The 22,125-nt window shown below is 38.7% G+C and overlaps 2 long non-coding RNA genes across 2 annotated transcripts in view; one reads left to right on the plus strand and one right to left on the minus strand.

Annotated features, from left to right (window-relative positions):
- LOC311434427 overlaps positions 1-22,125 on the minus strand; it is a 452,952-nt gene that overhangs the window by 355,982 nt on the left and 74,845 nt on the right. The window lies entirely within an intron of this gene.
- LOC311434449 lies at positions 19,061-20,082 on the plus strand. The gene is made up of 3 exons (XR_014691504.1): positions 19,061-19,329; positions 19,445-19,560; positions 19,945-20,082. It is a non-coding gene; the product is annotated as an uncharacterized lncRNA (long non-coding RNA).

The raw sequence follows: 22,125 nt of genomic DNA on the forward strand, positions 1-22,125 counted from the left end.
ACAAAATGTTTTGTTTGAATATAACTAACTTGTTAACAAGCACATACAGGTGTGCATAAGAAACATATCTTCCTGAAGCAGAAGTAGCCAAAAGAATATATTAAAAAAAAAAAAACAAAAAACAAAAAACAGAGTTGGTGAGTTTTCATGTTATTAGATCAACTCTGTTCATTACCGTGTCTTTCTGTGTCAACAGAAAAAGCACTTCTGTGTTCTCTAGCAAGGGTGTGAAATAAATGATCCCCTGGTTTGGATCAAATCAAATGAGTGAAAATGGATGGATGAGCCATGACGTAGCCAGCATTTCACCACTGTATCACTCATCCAAACCCAAAGTAGGCTGATTGTGCAAAAAAAAGAGGGGCAGGGGGGCTTCTGTAGTAATTGATTGCCTTACGCCAGCAATAATCCAAACCTCACTAGTTTGCAGCTTTTTGGGTATGTTACTAAGGTTAATTAGGCCAAAAGATTGCCTCACTTTGTAGGTCAGGCATACCAGTAGATAAACCAGGCATCAAGCGAAATCATATTCTGCAACTATACATATTTGCTCTACAGCTAACAAAACTTTCCATTTTCCTTTTCAGGATCAAAATTTTATAGACACAAAATTAAGAAATGAGGTACAGGTGAACATAAGCCTGGTGTGAATTTTCAGAACTAAATAATTACAAGAAAAATAAATACCCCATTAATTCCCTATTCCATGTGTCCCAGTACATCCAAGCTATGCTTTGACTATTTTGCTCAGACTATAAGGTCTTTGGGGGAAAGGGGTCTGCAATGCCATACACAGCCTGCGCTTACTTACAAAGAAACAAAGGCTAATGTTTTCAAATTAAGGTGCCTAAATACAGCTCAAAGTTGCATTCACAGTTAAAAAAGAGTGATGTCATGTTGAATCACAGTCATCCACCAGTTCTTTGGCATCTCAAAGTTCAGATTTTTAAAAAACTTTTATTTTTAATCGGACGACTCCACCTAAGTATGGATTTCTCAGCTAAACTTTAGGCATCACAGTTTGAAATTGAACTGGAGAGCGTTTAGCTAGCTGGAAGCCTGTCTCTCTGGGAACATGATGTTTGTTCAGCCACAGAATTTCCAAAACAAAAGGAAGCCAAGAATGAGAAAAACAGATAATATAAATCATTATCAACTATAGCCATGCAACTACTGTCCAAGGACAATTTTCTTCAAAAAACTATTAGGTCAGGAGATGTATAATATTAATTCAATTAAAAGTAAGGCAGAATACATTAGAAGAAAACCTCCCATCTCCACTCTGTGTAATCCCATTTGTGCATTAATGCATAAAACGGAGGAGAAGAAACAATAAGCTAAATCCTTCACATTTTCTCACTTGTTGGTAATCTTTCATATGTGACTGAGAGCGGGATATAGTTACACACAATTAAGTATAACTAGTATACTCATTACTAAGTACAACTGTAAACAATACACCAGCAATATCACAAATTGCTAAAAATTCATGAGGAAAATGGAAAAAGTACAACAAATAGACAAACTATTTCTAATAATTTGGAAAAAATACATAGGATTGTGCACAGTGAACTGTTAGTTTATATAACTATTTCAATAAATATTTTCAATACAATGACCAAATACTGTAGTTTTAATATAAATGAAATTTGTAAGACTGATTTTGAATGCTGTCTCATATTCATCTTCATCTAACGTAAGCATATGTTTCATGATCAAAAATTAAAAGGAAACTGAAACATTCCTATTTCAAATAGCTTTAGATTCCTAAAAAACTAGTAATATATAAATAGGCAGAGGGATAAAATGTGTATATATATATATACACACACACCAACAACAAGCAAGGAAGATGTAAATTAACAGGGTTTATCCTGTTAATTTTCTTAAATAGTTGAAGATTTGCCTAAAGGTTTCACACCTTTGTTATAGAAAAATCAAGACTATTCAAAAGCTTATGCAGTGGTTTTGCTTTGGATAATTTTATTATAATAATGATTGTGATTAATTTATGTCATTAGCAAGCTTTTAGATAGAGAAGTTAGTCAGATGTTCATTGCAATAGCCTTCAATAATCACTATGCTGTGTTATGGGCAAGAAAATAAACTGAAGACAAAGTTTTATGGGTATTATACTGAAGTTGATGATGGGATCGGTTGACACAAGTTAACGTGGCATTCCACTTAAAATTAACAGGGAAAAGTGGGAAAACAAAGGGAATGCTGCACACTGGAAAGGATGGAGGAAGAAGCTCATAGAAGAAAAAAAGAAGATAAATAGAAATAGAGCAGCAACCACTCTGAATTGTAATATAAAATTATCAAAAATCATCAAATCACACAGAGCTACAGTTGATAATGCTCAATAAAAACTTCATTACCAGTAAAATGAAAGAGAGAGGTTACTGAAGATCAAGGAAATTATTATATGTGGTATTGCAATTAAGATGGTAGTGCACCATATATACTACCAAAATTATGAGAGGAAATTCCTGCCTAAAGTCAGGATTGAACACTGCTCCAAAACCATATAAAAGCCCAGCACAGGGGCCTGGCATTGGAGCACTGACCATCCAGCTGAGCAACTCCAGAATTTCACCAGATATGGCACAGAGAGAAGCACGAGCAACTTTGCTTCATCTAAGAAAACGCTTCAAGGCACTCAGAAGTTTGCGTAATCTGCAAAGAAAATGCTGAAGTTAATTTCACGAGGTGCTTGGTAAACTAAAGGAGGTAAAAACAATGGTATAAATCAAACAAACATAACAAATATTCTAAAATAGGAAAGAGAAGTGCCTGGAAGAAATGCACAATACTAGCAATTTGTCACAAACAGCATCAATCAGATTCATTCAGTGCTTGTTATTGTACAGAAATTAAAAATCACTAACTGCAAACCTTCACAGGGAGCCAAGTCATGAACAGTTACTCAACTCTCTGTAATATACCACACTTTTTTGTGTTTGTTTTAATAATTTCATCAACTTGTGTAATTCTGTACAAAACAATGTTTAGTGTTAGCAACTCAGATGATAAAAAAGACAGATCTGAATGAATAATCACCAGAACAGAGGTGTCAGTTCTAGAGAAATTAAAAGGTGATGATTCAGTCAGAGAGGGATTCAACACTATAAACAAAATAATCTTTGATCTCAAAGAAGTTTAACATCCTGCTACAGTTTATCTGAGATATAGACTCACATATCCCAATCTTGTGCCAAGAATTCAATCTGATAAATGTTGAACAGATATGGTAGAGAAGCACACATGCTAAGAGAGTAACTACCAGGTCTACCTTCTAATGACTGAAAGATTATCAGATCTGGTGGGACTTCCAGAGAGTCTCCAAGACAATGAACAATCATCAATGCTGAAGGAAGCTCCAAGTCGGGATGAGAGTGAAAGGGAGAAGTCCTCCAGGTGCGCAGAACTACAAAACATCTCTGTTGAACAAAGTGTTCCCAAATCACCGTTAACAATGAACAGAAGCCATCCATCTGTGCTCCGCCAATAACAAATCGGTTCCATTTGGAGAACATCCAGTTAGCTGCATTGTATGAACCTCTAACATTCAACCAATATTCAAGTTCATAGAGTAGGATATTGCTTGGTCACACAAAAAACAATGTTTAGATAAATTAAAGCATTCTCCCTTCTACCACCAAACAGTCCTTGACTTCCCAGTCCCAGATCGACTCTTGGTCAGTTTTTAGACTCAAAAATTACATTCTTAAATAATGTTACAGAACATTTCTCTTCCAGAAGGAACAAACCATACCTTGCATCTTTCATGTACATTCAACATTTACTTCCTAGCAGTTTCAACAGTTCACAGCTTACAACAAATGGCACCATTTACACCTCTCCCCAACCATCCAAACAGCTCAAGTTCTTCATTCCCAGCATCTTTGAAAGCTTTTCTACAGCCCCATCAGATTTTTTTTAAACTCTCCGCTCCTGGCTAACACAACACACTGTCAAAAGTCCAACTACAAAACTCCAAATCTCTTTCCAGCAATATTTTTTTTCCCTCCCAGTCCCAGCAACTCACAAATTCGACACCTGGGTGTACTTGGATTTCTTTTAAAAGCAGACATGATTGCCCTTGGTCAAAATTATTCTGTACTTTTCTGCAGCCCCAAAAGCACTTTTCACAGCCAGGATTATTCTCCACATTGTTGTCTGCAGTCAAAGTCACTCAAAAATTCCTATGGTCCCAGCAGCACTAAAAATACATAACAGCCTCCTTACAATAATGGCTGTGAATCACAGCATTCCTCAGCTGACATAAGTAGTTAAAATAGTTTAAAAAAAAGTTAAAATAAAACTTTTTAAAAGTTCAAGTGAAAAATGAAAAAAGGTTGAAAAGGACTCCCCTACCGTCTAACAATATTAAAGTCTGCCTCAAATTTACAAACGTACTCAGCAACATCAAACGCGCCGGCTTCAAACACACGCGGCAGCTTCAAACCTGGCAGCTTCAAATGCGGCAGCTTCAAACACACGCGGCAGCTTCAAACGCGGCAGCTTCAAACACTTTTGTGGCAGCCATCTTGCACACGCTCAAAAGAGCACAACCTTAGAAACCTTAGGCAGGCACCTTATCCACTAGGCTACACAGAGGCTTTGTTACAAAAAAGAATTATTGGAATTTGCAGACGTTAAATTAGCCCGTAGAGGGAGCTCACACCGTCCCACAAATGTACAATAATTGGAACATACTGTAATTTAAAACATTTATCTATTAAGCTCTCTGTAGAGAGGCTACAGAGGTCAAAATAGAGCATTCCTTACTTCACACCAACCTCTGCGTGCCCATAAAATTTCATTCAAATTAGACTCCATTGACCACGTATTTTGTAGCTCCAACAAACAGAAGAAGAGATGTTCGGCTACGTTTTCTCCACAACAAGCACAACTTCTTGTAATCATCATTTGCACCTGATGTTGGAAGAAGAAAGTACGCCAGAAGGCGACAAGAACAAAGTTCCGTCAATCGGGATTGTCATGGCAATGCCCTCGATCTCCCCACACGTTCCTCCTGTGCAGGCAGCTATGGTAGTGCTCTTTTTATAACTTGACTAGAGCTGCTCTTGCGTCTCTCAGGTTTCTGCACTACATGCAGTGCTTTCAAAGAGTATTATAATAGCGTGCTTGATATTCAAAGGTTGATGATGGAAATTGTTAGCTACTGGACGTTCTTTAATGAAGCCACAAGTAAACAAAGACCCAGACTCCTCTGGAAACGTAGAGCAGAAAGACTGCTCTATAGAACAAAACATGCAATAAATGTGAGGAGAAAGGGAAATTGCTCATTCCATAGTGTAAAAGGTACACCAGAAAGAAAAATGGAAAGGTTCTGAACACTTATATTGATTTACATCATACAAACTGAAACAGCAGAGAGCCCTTAGTCTGTATAAAGGAGGTTGCCTTCCCTGAGCCTGAATGCACAATAGAGCAAGCCAGCGTGCAAGGAAGTAAGAAAAAATGTTAGCAAAGATAGATTTTATTTGACTTAACATCATTCGGGACACTCTAAGCATTACACAGATTGATCAGAATTCAATATTAAGTTGTATTTTCTATACCATAACAATGCCAGCAAACATTTCATTATAGTGTTGTCTTCGGAAATCCAAGTGCCTACATCTTTTAGAGATTTGGTGCCTCTCACTTTGCAACAATAATTTTTAATGTTATTTTACTTTTTTAGAGAAGAAATAATTGTTCTGAGAACCTCATACTCAAATTATCAAGAACCACGAAGGAAAAGAACGTTAGTATGACACATCAGAGAAAGAACAGCCTTTTTGGTTAAAGCTTCCACTATATAAACCTTGCTAGACTATGTCATTTCACGAGCAGTCAGTCAAATTTTATGCACTGTTTTCACCCCCTTCTGTCTCATCTACCCCAAAGCCAGAAGTTAACCTTAAATACTCTAAGTGAACAAAACTAAAGCATCTATCTGCACATTTTTCCCCTAAGTATTATATGATATTGACATACAGAAATATGTTGTATTTAGAATATAAATTGCAGCATCTTCAACTCTCAAAAACTAAAATTGAAGATGCTATGTTATACCCTTACTCTCTCTAGTCTTTGCTCACCCAGTTACTTCATGTACTCTTTGAGGCTCTGACCCAGCAATGCGTGTTCTTCACATTTAAACAAGAGATTAATCCTGCTGAATGCAGTCAGTTAAGCATGTACTTTAGTGGTTTCCTGGAGCAGGGCTGAAATGAGGAAGAGTGAAGTCCGTAAGTGAGAGCTGCAAAATATAAATCCTTTTAAAAATAAAATATTTAATAAAGCTGTGACAAATATGTTGAGGGCCATATCACAACACTGATTACTAGCAAGGTCTACAGCAACAAAGAAAGCTCAGTAGTTATCTCAAAGCCTGAAAACCGCAAGTCCTTCTCCCAAGCAAGGATATTTATCCACAGAGTCCTATACTTGTGTGTGCCTGCAAATCGGGGCTGAAAATACAGAAAGAACGGGAATTCCAATGCAAACAAAAGTATTTCCATAGTATAAAATCAGTATTTCCTGCTGTGTTTTCAAGGTTTCTGCCTCCACTCCTATTTGACATCATGAGGTGCTGAACTAAGAAAATATATTTTAAAAATGAATTTTTTTCCTGCTTTTGAAAAGCTCTAATTAAGGATTAGCTCCAGCTTTAGCTGCAGGTCTAGGTCAATACTTACTACACAACCAGCTAATTCATTGCTACTGATCTAGTGCAGATTTTCAGCCACAGGTGCCAATATAAAAATGTTGGGAGCTACTTCTCTCCTCCTCTTCTCACAACTCATGCATGTGGTTAAACTTGAGTTTAATGCACTAAATGAGAATCTTTCATTTTTTATACATTTAAACATCTGTAATAAGAAATAAAATTATGTAAAATAGTAATTAATAGCCAATAAACTTCACAGAATCCCAAAGAAGCCTGAAAGAAAGAGCCCCCAGATAAGACCACAAGTCAATGTCTTTTGTGTGAAAGCTCTGTTCTCCACCACTGCATCCATTACCTCCCGTGATGCTGACTGAATAGAAGACTAATGCCTATGGGGAGATGGGGACTGGCTATGGTTACGGCTATAGTTAAAGCAAAGAATAACACGCCTGCATCTGCTACCCTTTTTTGAGTCGTCCCAGACACAGTGCTTGTATACTCACGCAAGTCTAATAAACAGCCAGTAGCTCAGCAGAGTTAACTTTGGGAAGAGTATGAGAATGAGGCAGATGCACGGGGTTATTTTCCCAACAAGTTCTCCAAGCCTCCAGGAATTTGCTGCTGAGGAATTTCCTGAGCCAAAGGTGTGCCTGTGTTAAACAGCTCCCACCACTCTTTTTAATTACTTTGTGAACTTCTGTAAGCTGTTAGCATTCACAAAGTTATGTTCTGAGGTGAAAGGTACCCCAGAACACAGAGACTTTTCAAGAGACCCCAGACAAAATGCAGTCATCTGCTATTGCTTATAGTAGATTAACAGGTTCTGCATTTCCTTGTGATCACCTATGCCTGCCTGGGACAGGCTTGGAAAAGTACTTCATAAATGTCTCCAAGAAATCAGAGTAATTATTTAGGGGCATCTGATTAGCATAAAATTACAAGAACTGGTGGGAAGAAGAGCAGAAACATGCCTTCCTGGCCATCAGTCTCTAGAGCTGCAAACAGCACATTGCATGAGGTCCCTGACCTCTGTCAGATATCTTGCTGGCCTGCACAAGCTAAAGTGAACTGCCTAATAAAAGAAATTTTAAAATCATGCATAATTTTAAATTTGCCACAAAGCTTTTATTAAGGCAGCTACATTTCCCTACAAAGCCTTGGGAGCTGAGGAGTCAGACAGCAGCACTGGAGTCACAGCTGCACACAAAGGATCACTTGGGCTGTAGCACCTGAATGTTGTGAATTTTTTTTTCTGGCGTCTTCTGCCCCCCCTCCCCCCTAAATATGAAAACCCAGAGAAACTAAATAATGACTTTTCTTGTATACACATTGTGTGCTGTTTATGTTTAGGCACCATCTGTGAATGTATTTCATGCAACGCTCATTCCTCATGTAATAACAATGATCTGAAGACTGAAATTTGTGTTTTGTTTTGTTTTGTTTTTTCTTCCTTAAAAGTAAATAAATAAAAAAAAAATCCATTTTAGTTGCAGTGCTAGAAGCCTGGAGGTCAGTTTATTCTAAGTAGGCATCACTGATGGCAGTAAAGAGATATTTTAAGAAAGCTTATTTGTGTACAATATCCACAGGCCATCCACCTCAACTATTTATATGAATTCTTCAGTTAGTACATTTTTGCTAGCCTAGCTATAAAAAGTCATATTACCATTTATCATACACTAAGTATTCAATTTTTCAAAAATCAGAACCAATGTGTTGTTTTTATAGGGATTTTTTTTTTTTTTTTTTTTGAAATGTGTCATTGTGGTCTTCTCAAAAGCAAATATTTATACACAAACTTTTTTATATATACACACACATAGGTTCGACTCACTTTTAGGACACATGCAAGAATAAAATAACTTTCCTGTTAAATATCATTACGACGTAGTAGTAATGTTTCTAGAATGCAGTTTAAACACTACTTTCAGTGTATGATTCCGTTGTCCTGACTCCGTAATCTCATTTCAGATGTTGTATGGAATTTGTAGTGCTTTTGTCTACAAATTGTCTGTTTGCGTTTGTCTCTTACCCAGTGTTTTGACTCTACTTCCAAGCAATTTTTTTCATTTTCAGTTTTATTAGATGGCTGCAGTGAATTTGTTTGTTTTCCTCTTCTCCTTTGCACTGCAAAGCCTGCATTTTGGAATGAAATGGTTGATACTGGAATGATTTTTTTTTCTTTGTCAATGTTTCCTGAAATCTACTTGACCATTTTTCTTTTTAATTCAATTTATAATGGTCTGCACAAATAGAAAATGGGAACTTGTCCACACCTTCCAACTCCTGATTGGGTGCTGACAATTTCTTACAGTTCAGCATGCCTGTAACAGGTCTCAATATTCAAAGAATTACTTCTGTATTAAAATCAATGCAGGTTTGTAAAGGTGGCAAGCCAATGGGTGTAATTGCAATTCTGTATGCACGTATTATACAGCACTGCATTTTCTGTGCTCTTAAATACAAGGAAATTTCTCAATGCTATGAAGATCCCTTGTTTCACTGAAGAGCAGTGGGGGAGCAAAAAACAGGTCAAAAAAAAAGGATTTGACACTGATGCATCACACACTTGGGTTACTGCAGATCCCACTCACAACTACACTTCCAGGTGATGAGAGGACAGGAACAGCGGACAAATTCTACCTACATAATGCCTGCAATGTCAAAACAAGACTGCAGCAGCCCACGACCATTTCTGCAGGAAAAAATGTCTAGTGTCTGTATTTACAGTGTGCCTAGAGCTATAAATGCATACAAATAAACACTAGTTCTTATTCTTATCACTGTCAGTCCATCTTCACGCGTGCAGATCACTTTTTCCAATGCCCAGTATCTATTATTATACTTCTTGACTAAATGGATACTGCAAATCAACCTGCATGCCATTTACATGTATCTGTAGACCAGTAATTGCAGCTGGAGACATTGATCCTATAGCAGAAAAAAAAAATGGAGAAAAAATTTGACCACTAACTCAACTAATACAACAAAAATATAGTATCGGAGCATCTCATTCATAGTTATGCTAAAGCAAATAATCTAGCCATTGATAATGGAAAATTTTACTATTTATATTAGAAGTGGTATAAGCCGTAGATAAAAATGAGAAACTGAGATGCCAACTTGTTTCCCTCATAACAAATTTCTTCTTGGGCTCCAAGTAACTTGTGTGAGAAAGTAGGTTAAATGTAGAGAGTGTTCATAACAGGATTATATGAAAGAGGAAGGCATGTCGTATCTGAGATGGCCTAATAAGAGGAAAGCCTGGAATATAAATGGCTTGTGCAATATAATGAAGATTTTCTGACAAAATTAGATTGTCATTCTAGAACCAAACGCTGAATTACTGACAGCTAACGTCAAACAGGATTACGCAATGTGCCTGGGGATCGTAGGTATGAAAGTCACAGAGAGGATCCTGTAATCACAAGAAGAAAAGCTCTATGGATAAGCAAACAGCTTCCTGTCAACCACATTTGGCAACTCTTCTGGCGCAAAGTTCAGACAGGGAAAACTCAGGATCAGAACCTTCTGTCGATGCTGCTCTTTCCCTTGGTAACAGCACCACTGAAATCAGTACAATTACCCTGGGGGAAAGATGAATCTGCCTTCTAGTGTTTCATGAAGCTGGAAGACAAAATTAATGGAAATTCCTAATATAATATAATTGACGTGAATGCTACTGAGTCTGTCCTGCACACAGATCCGTCAGCTTTGGTCTGCTGGCATAATGAATTGTTTTCAGAGCCCAAAGTTAGCTACTAAAGGCAAGGAAGTGAGAACACAATTTAATATGAATGACAGAAAGAGGAAAGAAAACTAAGAGTTACACTAATAATATCAGGAAAATGTTAATCATATGATGATTGTTGTAACAGTAACTAGATGTTTGGTCTATCTCCAGTATCAATTCAGAACATTTGTAACCATGGAAGCTGATTCCAAAATGAGATATTCTGTTTTCTCATATTACATTTGATATTATGAGTTCAGATTCATGAGAATCAAATGCTTTCGGCAGCTTTTGTTGTTGTTAAAAAGCAGCTAACTCGCATGCTTTGCTTATCCGGCAACACCTTTTTAAAAATCAAATCAGACCTTAAGGTCAGGTCTCACTGAACATCCTTGTTAGAAGAGTGGGGGGGCATCCTTAAGACAATTACCACTGATCACCTCTTAATGGTGCTTCAAAACTACTTGAACATTAAAAGAATGGTTGAACACAGCCCCTGGATGACATCTTCCAGGGCACCAGGCCTATAATGGAATCATATATATTAGCTTGGGCATCTAAATTGTTCTTGTTGATGTTCCCGAGCTGTGGAAACAAATAGGTTTAATGTGTGTTTGAGGTTATTAAGTGGGATCCGTTAATTGATTGCAACTGGGGGGGAGCGTAACATCTACTAGTTACATATTCCAAAATTGCATCAGGTATGGCTTAAATAAAACCGTTTCCTGACAATTCTAGCTATTATTAGGAAATATTTATTTCAGTACTGTTCTGAGGTTTGTAAATTATTATTTAATTTATGCCAAAATAAAAACATGCAGATGCAACACTAGTATTTCCCCCCCTTTCCTATCCACTGGAATGCCTGCATTTAGCTACTGGAGCCTCTCAAATAGGCCAGCCTGCTTTAATTGAAGGCATTGCATCATTATGGAGCACATAAAGGCTTTATTCACACATTCAGAGTTTAGCATTTTCTGGAAAATTTTTGCCAGTTCCAAAGTAAAACAGGAAGGAATTTTTCCTGGTATGCTTTACATGATTTGAACAGATTTTAAAGTTTTGGCAAGCTTCTTAAGAGGATACTAGAATTGGCTGGTGGACTCCAAAAGAGAAGTCAGTAAGCTTAGGAATTTCCAAGAACATTTATTTTCTTGCAGTTTCCTGCTTTGAATAACCTTTAACATCAAACTTGCAAATATTTTAAACAAGGAAAGAATTGAATACATATATATATATTTAAATGAACCATTTGCCCAACTTGCATACAGCTAGAAGGGAGAAAAAAAAGGAGTAATATTTGTCACTAGGAGTCAGCATCCTTCTCTCGTTACAGTGACAGAGCCGGATTCTGAACCAGTGCAGGTGGGAAGCAGCGACTCAGTGCCACCAATGACGACCATTACCATAAATTCCCACTAACAAAGGTTTCTGAGTGCAATGGAGTCTGTTTAAAAACAAAACAAAACAAACAAACAAACAAACAAAAAAAAATGCTGTCATGTAGAAGCTTAACAAATGTGCAAAGTACATTCCAAGTAAAAATCTGCATTAGTGCAACAGGTAATAGTCCAACTAAAAGCCTCTTAGAGAGGATGACAATAAAACTGTGGTAATGTTCTATTCCATATACAACACACCTAATATATGTTCATTAAGCTAATAGATTTCCTTGATCCCAAATTAATCCTAAAACATGCAGCAGCAGCGCAATCAGATTAACAATTTAAAGATAAACTCACCAATGTATTAAACCTTCCAGGCGTTACGAATATGGCAGATTGCAGAAAGCATCTATGAAAAGAATCTTTTTATTCTTCCACACCTAATCCAAATGAGCAGGTCTGAAGGGACAGAAAGGCTCTTCTGCCTTAAATTTAGGCATGCCCTGCATCCCTAATGATCACTCTGTCTTAAACATATATCCTTTGCACTGGCTCTGCGAACAGCAGCATCACTCACTCCAAACTGTTGTGAATGAGGGGTTCACACTAACATTAACAGGAACTCCTGTATCGCCTGGTCAATTTCCTTCTTAATATGTACAAACAATAAGCTTAATATGGAAAATATACTGCTCTGATTAGAATTCAGACATTCAGATTTGTCTTCCACTATTGGGTTTTACATGATAAAAATTCACTAAGTGTTATTCTGAAAGGGTTTTGTGTTATTTTTCAAAAACATTAAAGGATTCATAAGTTGTCCTGTTATGGCTTTCTAAAAATAGCATGCTGGAGACCAAATTCTGTGATTTTGCAGAGCTATATATGCATATATATATATATACACGTAGACAGAATTCTTTAAAAACTGCTGTTGTCACAAAAAAGATATAGACAATGTCTTTCACTGCATCACTCCCAACCCCAAATTATTTTCATTTTGTTTAAATAAGTTCTTTTTTAAAAAACAAACAAACAAAAACAACCAACAACTGTAAGCTTCCATCAAGGACAACAACTGTCTACTGGATGCAGTTCATCTTCCTACAATACCATCCTAACGAATATGTGCAAGGCTAATTTTCTTCTCATAATCTGATGGTAGTTTGGAGCATTCAGACTGAAATAAGAATTCTTACAGTAGCATATTAATAATTCTTAGGATTCTACATTTTCAAATCTTAAAAACATACAACATTAACGTAGGCAGTTAACTCTGCCTAAAACATAAGTCTACTTCTACTTGATTGATACAGTCCTGAATGTTGAGCTCAGCTTCAAGCTGTTGGGATACATTCAAGACAAACTCCCATGACATCAACATGCCACACTGGATTCAGCTCCTTCACACAGCATCCAGGGTCCTTCTGGACCCCGTAACAAGTATGCTCTGCTCCAAGCTGCCGCTGGGAGATCTCCCACAGGCCCCACTGTGTGTCATTCCTTGCAGGTCTTTCAGCCCCCTTGAGGTACCTGAATCACCCTCACCAGCAAAGGATGAAAGGCAAGGCAGAGATGCAGCAGCACATCAGCAGGTAGTTGACACACATTGTGCTTGAAGAGGGTGGAAAAATCGGACAGCTTGCCTTTAAGAGTTTCTCACACACTCCAGCATTCATAGAAGTGGCAGCAAATTTTGAGTGCCAATTCACGTTATGTCCACTCCGAAGCGCCGAGAGTCTGAGGGGTTTCTAGCAGTGCCCCAAGCCTGCATGAACTTCAGCTTGACTCGCAAACGCTCCCTGCTAGCGAAGACGCAGTGTCAGAGGCCGTACACACAGGCAATGCAGCGACAACCTCAGCAAAACTCTGAAACGCTACCTGGAAAATCAGCCTTTCAGAGGGCCTTGTGTCCAATACAGGTCAGCAGCAAGGCAGGTCTTTACAACGCTGCAAACACAAGTCGTGTTGCCACCTTTGTGAGTTTACTGCTATCCTAATACATTTTCCAATGCATCTGTAAAGATGCACGAGAGTTTAACTCACTTTTCATTTGTGGTTTTTCTCTGGGTCTGGAAAGCTTTTAGGCTACGTGTCAAATTCTGTCTTAACACACCAGAGATTGACAGCAAAGGCTAATCACATCCATGATGCATTTCAAGTTTAAATTGAAGGAATCCTTTACATTTAAAGACAGAGTGGCAGAGAGGAATATGTCTGAATAATCAGCAACAAATGGTCAGGAGGGAGTTAGCTCTTCCAGTGGAGAAGATTTAGAAATAAGACCCCTTTTCTCAAACAAACAAACAAACAATCAACTAAACTACATGTATATAACATTTCATTACACAGTGATGTATCTTCAAATACTACCCTAGAGCTGCAGGGACAGAGCCTGTCCCAGTCTCAGGTGCCATAATCCATGGCTGCATTTTGGGTTTAAGAATTCTTATCTGATGCAGTGTACTTGTAAGAAACATCCCCCTACTTTTAAGAAAGGTCACTGAGTTTGTCTGGGAAATTCTCAGTCACCAGGAAGCGGTGTGAAAGGCCTACATATTTACATACATACTGTTTGAGAATGGGAGAAAATGGGCTGCCTTCGAGACCACAGGAAGAGACAGAAATAGAGGTGACAGTGTAAGTGTTAGAGGCAGGATGACCAGTAATGTCATTAATGTGAGGTATTCTCCAGCTAAAAATCGATTATGTAGTCATTTCTCAGGAAGATCGCTTATGAATTCAATTCAGATAATTTTTCATGTCCTATAGGTGGAAGCCACACTAATAGACGGAAATGAGGGTTCTCCCTCGTTGATGATGTGAATATTAAAGAGAATTAAAAATTCTTCCTTTGGAAGAACTGATTGAAACACCTGTGAGAGGCGCCTCTGCAGGGCTGTTTTAGCCTTAAACTGGAGCTCACCCAAACTCTTTTGATCCCAGGGTTTACTGCAGCAAAAGCTGCTATATCCAAACAGTCACTCAAACTGAAACATATTTTTTTTCCAGAATACCAAAATCTAGATCATGACATAGGCTCTGCTTCTCTCCAGTATTTACCATTGGCTGGGCAATGACTTCTTGCTCACTTCTGTTGCTGTCTAAATGAAGGCTGACCCTAAAATGACCAGAGCAGTAGCCTTAGCAGCTATGGAAATAACTTAAAGCATTTTCACCCTCCATTTAGTTTAGATATTTCTTACTGTTAGAACTGCTATCCCTACAGGATTAATTATAAATAGTTATCTACTGATATCTACAGTAATACATTTTGCTTCCGAGCATGCACCACTGAGTTTTATAATGGGTTGTGTATACACTGCAAATGTTAAACAATATTTTCATTGATAAATGACAGGCAACTTGTATTTGCATTTCCTGTGAGATTTAATGATGCGGTGGGATAGCAGTATGGAAACCGTGAATTAACATTAAGACTTAGTGCCAAAGCCACCCCCAGGAAAGAGGCCATGTTGCCTATCAACTAAAGAGAATTTGAACTTGTTTACTCTGTTATACTTTGGTTCTTGGGATCGAAAGTGATTCTGTTTTTACAATACCCTATGCTTCAACGCCTCCTTTCTTTCTCCAAAAGCGCTGTTTCTCTCCCTAGAAGCAAAAGTTTCTTCCAACTTGCCAAGTTGTCCCAAAACCCTGCCCTAGGAGCAGCTGTGGAGAGATGGTGTGCTTCCAGGTGCCAGCCAGCGGCCAAACAACTGCTCTGCTCTCCTGGACTGTTTTTGGATCAGCTCAACACATCAGCACATTCAGAGTGAACTTCTTCCTCTACGGTGGCTCAAGAGCTGCCACAAACTTCCAGTAGCAAAAGCAAGGGAATTGGTGACACCGACAGGGAATTAGGGGTTCCCAGCAAAGGGAAAAGGAAAACCAACCTAGGAAAGTGATCCTACCTCACATTCACCACCCAGAAACACTTTGCTCTCATGATGCTTGTAAAACTTGCTTCTAGAGTGCTTAAAAGCTTTAGGAAAACCACTGCTACCTAGGACACAGCTATGCAAGAGTTAGATAAAACTTACAAGCCAAGTAAGGCAGCAGCAGATCTTTTTTTCCATGAAAGCTTCAGCTTATTTGCAGAGCATCAATACCTAGGCAGAAAGGAACTAGAAAATCATTTGCATTTTATTTGGTGTTCAGTTTTACTTTCTAAACCAAATTAATTCTCTCTTAAGTTAATTATTCTCTCAAATGCCAAGTCCCTTTAAGACCACTGGAAGAAAGTTACCAGGTTTTCAAGCTACAGTGTATTTCTAAATGACACTACATGTTCCTCTATCTCCTCATTTTTCATGGTAACCTAGAATTTTATTTTCAAAGTGAAGAAGCGGCCAAACTTCCAGGCACGCGGAGGAGGCTTCAGACATGTTTTTGTTATTTTCCCTCTCTTCCTGTGAGTCTTGTCCACGGCACAATCTGCTGAACTCGTTTTACAGGGATATTTTAGTGTTTCTTCTCTCACACAATTTTAATGTATTTAATCTGACAAACTTATATCTAAAATATGCACAGATCCATTTTTCTGAACTGTTTTGAACTGCTTTACAAACGTGATAAACACCCTTCTAAAGTATATTTGAAGAAAATCTCTCTCAAATTGAATATTTCCTATCCTTTGTAAGTGGGCATACAATGGAAGACAGGGGTACAGAAAATGAGGAATTCAAAGAAGCTTCCTAAGAGGAGAAATTTGCTTATGGAGCACTAGCATTGAACAAAAATGGAGATGATTCCTGAGAAAACAGCATCATCACATTGGTGATAAATAACAAAGGGAGTTTTCTTATTGCCACTGGTGGCACCAGAGCTGCACAGGAGAGCACAAGAGCCTGTATCTTAAGCTAGGATCTTTCTTGCCATGCAGACCTGTTGCTGAATGACATGCTGTGAGTATGCACGAACCATGGCATGCCCATTTGGGTTAAACCTCATTAAAAATAAATTACATATATATACGCAGACACAGATACATAAAGCTTTAACATTTAATACTTCAATGTAGCGTTTTTAGACATTTACTAAGAAGAGCCACTTTTTTCCATTGAGGCTTATAAATGAAGTTTAGAAATTTTAAGCAACGCAAGCATCACAAACACTGATTTTTGTCTGTGACGCCACTGCCCCGTCACCCTGTACCACATCCCACCCCACCCCACGCAGATTCCCCCACTATCAGCAGACTGAGAGCACTCTCTCATGGCTGGCCACCGACTTGTTTCATGACATAGCACATAAATGGGTTGGGATCAAAACCTTAAATCACGAGACTGAAAGTTCGCGCAACCCCCAAATTTCATGGTTAATTGAGCGTAACTGAAGCAGCACGTCGGTGCTGCCTGGAAGCTAATGTATGTTTATGCTTCAAAAATTGACAAAGGAAGAAATAACACCTTCAAGAGTACTTGTACAGCACTTCTGAACTCAAGATGAAATTCACACCTGTGCAAAAAAACAGTGCAGCCCCTAACCCCATGCAAAAGAGAGCTTAAATGGCACTGGATGGTGCCTAGGTCTTTGCAATGTCTCTAAATGGGACAAACTGGCTCTGCAATCCAGTTCATGAATAAGTTAGTTTACATTTTTCCCCCTACATTTATAACTTGTCAACCAGCAGAAGAAACAAACTATGTTTAAACTATGTTTCAGCACACACACATTCAAATGTTGAATTTATTTCTCTCTTCAGAATCCCTGTCTGGCGCTGCCCCAACCATCCTGCGAGGAGTGGCTGCAGGGAACTGGACTCACCTTTCCCAGGAGCCAGTTCCCAGGTGCCTAACTGCATCGGGGCACTTTGGGGAGACTGTGCTAACTGCAGATGGGGAAAGCCATCCTAACTATCTGTACCTCTGGGTCTTCAACAGGAAAGTCTGTTATTCAGGTTCCTTTCTCGATATATTAACACTTCTGCTTAAAACCAATTAATATTGAAGGAAAGTCTTCAAGTAAACCAGAAGTAAGATTAAACACCATCATACATGTGGTGCTGAAAAGAAAATACTATGATTTAATCACCAGAAGTGTGGCATGGTGGATAAGGCCCTAGGACTGAAAGAATTTAGATTCACTCCCTGTGCTGTCACAGACCTTAGCTGTGACCTCTGGCAAGTCATTAAATTGCCTAGTCCTCAATTTCCCCCTTTGAAACAGGGACAGATGCGGCTCCATCTGTACCGAGGGATGCGCAGCCATGTGGCCACTGCCACTCCACTCAACACAGCAATGTAAGTCACTGCAGCAGGTACTACGGAGGAGGTGTAATTCCTATTACAGTTCATGGAAGAGGCGTACTTCTTCTTCCCTCTCTGTAAACCAGTTCCCCCTGTAAAAACAGAGATCCTCATCTGTCTTTTCCCCAAACCTTTGTCCAATATGCCAATTTACTTTTTCAGCTGAGGAGTTTTTCCTTATCATGTATTAGCCAAAGGAGCTTTATAATAAACTCAACTTTGGTTATCCCATCTCTTGCCTTTACGTCCAGCAAAATGGCTCAATGAAAGGCATCTCCAAAAGGTGGCCCTGACACCCTGTTGCTCAGAATCAGCTTCAGCCTCCTCCTATCAGCTTCATGTTACAGGAGATTAAGATCAGGTGGGTATGGCCCCAAGGCTCAGAAGCCAGTCTCTTTCAGTCTCTCTGATCAGCTGCTTCTGGAGGCAAAAGACAGTGGCACACATCACACTTTGGCTCTTAAGCAAGCTGCCATTTCCACAAAGGCTGCCAAGTCTGAATGACAACACACAAATAGGCAAATGGTGACCTTGTGAATGGATCTCTTTCCAAATACAGAATGGCCTCAACAAAGCCTGTAAAAGAAGAGGCTACAGCATCAGTAATTTGTGTTTGTTTTGACCTGTGGATCCATAAGAACGGCTGCATAGGGAAAATAAGCAAGATAAATTGTTTGGTAATTGTCTTGGTACAAGACACATGCAACCACAAAGGAGGAAATAAAGAAGAGAGAATTTTGAATCTTTTATCTAGCTGAAAACTGACCTTCCTTAGCTTGCAACTGCCTGTAGGAGTCCCAGGACAGGTTGTTCTGACATTCTTTTAACATCGTTTCATCAGCACAGCCAAAACTAATCACAAGAATATTACCCGATGACAGGTGCATTTATTCTGTCAATTAAATCAGATGGTTAAATCGAAATGTGCCCCAAATCTCTCTTGTTTGCATTATCCATATTGGCATTTCTTGGCTGTGGTTCATTGCTGGCTGGAAGTCATCCAGCCCCTGCAGAGTCACTTTGCAATACTGTGCCAGCAAGTTTCCATGCTCTGCAGCAGTGGTTACAATGAGACCAGCATGGTCCTATAGGACTGACCTGAAATGTTTCACACACACACACACACACACACAAAAATCCCTCTTAATGAAGGAAACTTAGATCAATGGTTTTGAAATGGGGAAGGATATATCACTTCACAACAAACCACCAGTGGTGTGCACAAACAAAACCAGAAGGAATAGAGACTTAACACTACCAAAAGACTACTGGGTAAGAATACGAAATAATCCGATCTCATTGTATGACGTTTTTAAAGAAGATTTTCTGTCAGGAATAAAAAGAAGATGTTGCCTGTAATCCATCACAACTTTTTTTTTTTTTTTAGGAAAAAAAAAGTTTGAGAAAAGCAATAGATATTAAGGTATAATCATAATGGAGGACAAGAAGAAATGAAGAGCCATCTCCTGTTACCTAATTACCCAGGAAGTCTCTAAGCTAAGGGTGAGTTTACATAAAATATTTGCTGCAATGACAGTTGCAATGGAGCACGCCAAGGATGAGGCCAAGTTTTTCATTTTGGTTTTGTGGTGTACATGCCAACATGTTTCAGCCAAGATTTATCTTCCCTGCAGCAGTGGTGGCTTTGCAGTACCAAAAAATTAGACCTTTTTTCCCTGTATTATATTTATGATGTTAATACTTTGTAGAGTGCCCAACTCTCCCATTTATGAAGGGGGTTGTGCTCCCTTTTGTCACCGAGGAGAAATGCACCCTAGCAGGGTGTTCAGTCTCGAGGCAATGTTACATTGGCAGAAGGACAGACAGACACAGTTTGCAGTTTCATCTCCCTAGGAGACACCCGTCTAATCCTTATCTCTTTCCCAGCCTCCAGCCCCATCCTATGCTACCGCATCCTTCCCACTTGAGAAGAATCCCTCGCTGACAGCTCTTCTGTAACAGGTGCAGAACATTGCTGCATCCAGTTCCCCGTGAAAACATCGAGATCGGTCAAACCCCCAAACTATAGCTGGGATACACAGAAGGATAAGTACATATAAGTATTATTTTGTTACATATTCTCTTAACCTTTGCTTGCTGGCCTGAAACATTTCCTTTGCTGTCTGATTTTGCAGACATTTACACACTTGTCTTGCTTGTGGTTTTACCCATGGACAGGTCTCTCCCGGAGTTTCCATGCAGTCAGGTAAGTATCTTTTACTTCTAGGTTTTAAAAACTCATTAGTGTCTTGAACTGAAAAATAGCAGGCTTGATCCTGCAATCTAGAGCATCTGTACAATTCACAAAAAAGCTGATGTGAGTTCTGAATAACACAGAATATAGTCCTATAAAACATCTGTGAAAAGTACAGGCATATTTTTCCTTTCAGCGTATGGTGTCCTATCCATCCAGAAGACCAATAATGTAATGCCATACTTTTGTGCACACACAGCCACCTCCCCAGATCTGTCTGCCTGTGTTTGAAGCCAGCACTGATATTCTGCGGCTGTGCATATTTGGATCAGGCCGCTATAAAAAGAGCTGCAAGAAGCCTTTCCAGGGCCTCCTTCCCTTTGCTGTATTTATAGGAGCTGCATTTGTGGTCAGGATCTTGTCCTCAGTCTTCATCTGAGCTCTGCCACATGTCCCTGGCCATGAACTTTGAGGTTCACGGTGACCCAGATCCTGAACTTGCATTCCTGGCTTGACCTCAGACTGACCACTTTGCTGTGGACATCTCTGGTGATCTGGACTATTGCTAACCCTGCTTACCATCACTGGACATGAGTCTTCCCTGTCACTGAACTTAATCTTGCACTGGTGCTACACTCCGTCAGTGAAACCAGCGACACCCATCATTCTTGCTGCCACCCTCAGCTCCTGGCTCACCTTTCCTTATGGAGAAAAGGGAGCAGCCACCCACCATTGCTGCTCCCTGCACAGAATAAACACAGCATGCATCCTTGTCTTTAAAAAGAAAAGCAGCTAATGTGAGGTCACCTCCTTTCCAAAAGTACCAGAGTGCCACAGGGTGTCATTCACAGCAGCACGTCTCTGAATGTGATAACGGCACAGGGGAGCAAACAGGTCTGATGTCAGATCAACATAAACATAACTGTGAAATCCTGGTACTTTTTATTGCAGTTCTCCTAAAATAAAGTAAAAATGTATAATTAACCATTTACAATTAATCGCCTCTTACAAGAAACACCATAGCAAGGCTCTAATTAGAATACACTATTATCTAAAAATTAGTTCATGACCCATTTTCTGATTATTGATGCAGTTTCAAATTTCTAAGCAAGTAATAAGCTATTAAATATCATATATCTAGTTATTATTATTGAAAGATACGGATTAATGAAAATTATGTGCTGATTCTTTCAGTCTAAGGCCTCAAAGTCAATTCTTAAATCTGTCCTAAGTCCAACAGGATGCAAGTACAAGGATTTCCATGCCAGCATCGACTTGTAAGATGATGGCTTTAAAGTCACAAGCACACATTGTTTTTAAACAAGAGAAAGCTGTGTACAGCAGCAGGATTCTGTACTAAGGGTGACACAGCTTATCTTGTCACTGCTGTTCCCACCACCTCTTTTTTTTTTTTTTTTTTTGAAGAATGCAGTATTACAATTAATCACCTATGATAATTTTAAAGCTTAACCAATAGACTCATGTAAAAAAAAAAAAGTTTTACAGTTGTCTTTTCCTGCTTTCCACAGTGTAATAAAAATGTGAATCTTAAAACTGAAATATTTTCATTATTTTTAACCAGGTTCACTAGTCAGATATTTCCTTTCTTTATATACATACATTTCAGTGAGGTATCCTGATATAAGAATATTCAAGCCCTCCCCCCAAACAACCCACACTTAAATTCCATTTATTTTCATGTCATACTAATATAAAAAATAATGGGGAATCACATGGCTTTTTAGCTAAAATATTAAGGTTTGCTGCCAAAAGACCTTAACAAAGAGTTGGTGTAAAAGTACTATTGTCACGCAAGGCCATGCAAAAGAGGCAGTAAAAATCCATAAGAATAACTAGAAAACAAGTAAAGCACA

This window comes from Aythya ferina, assembly GCF_964211825.1.
Source record: "Aythya ferina genome assembly, chromosome: 3".
Classification (NCBI taxonomy): Eukaryota; Metazoa; Chordata; class Aves; order Anseriformes; family Anatidae; genus Aythya; species Aythya ferina.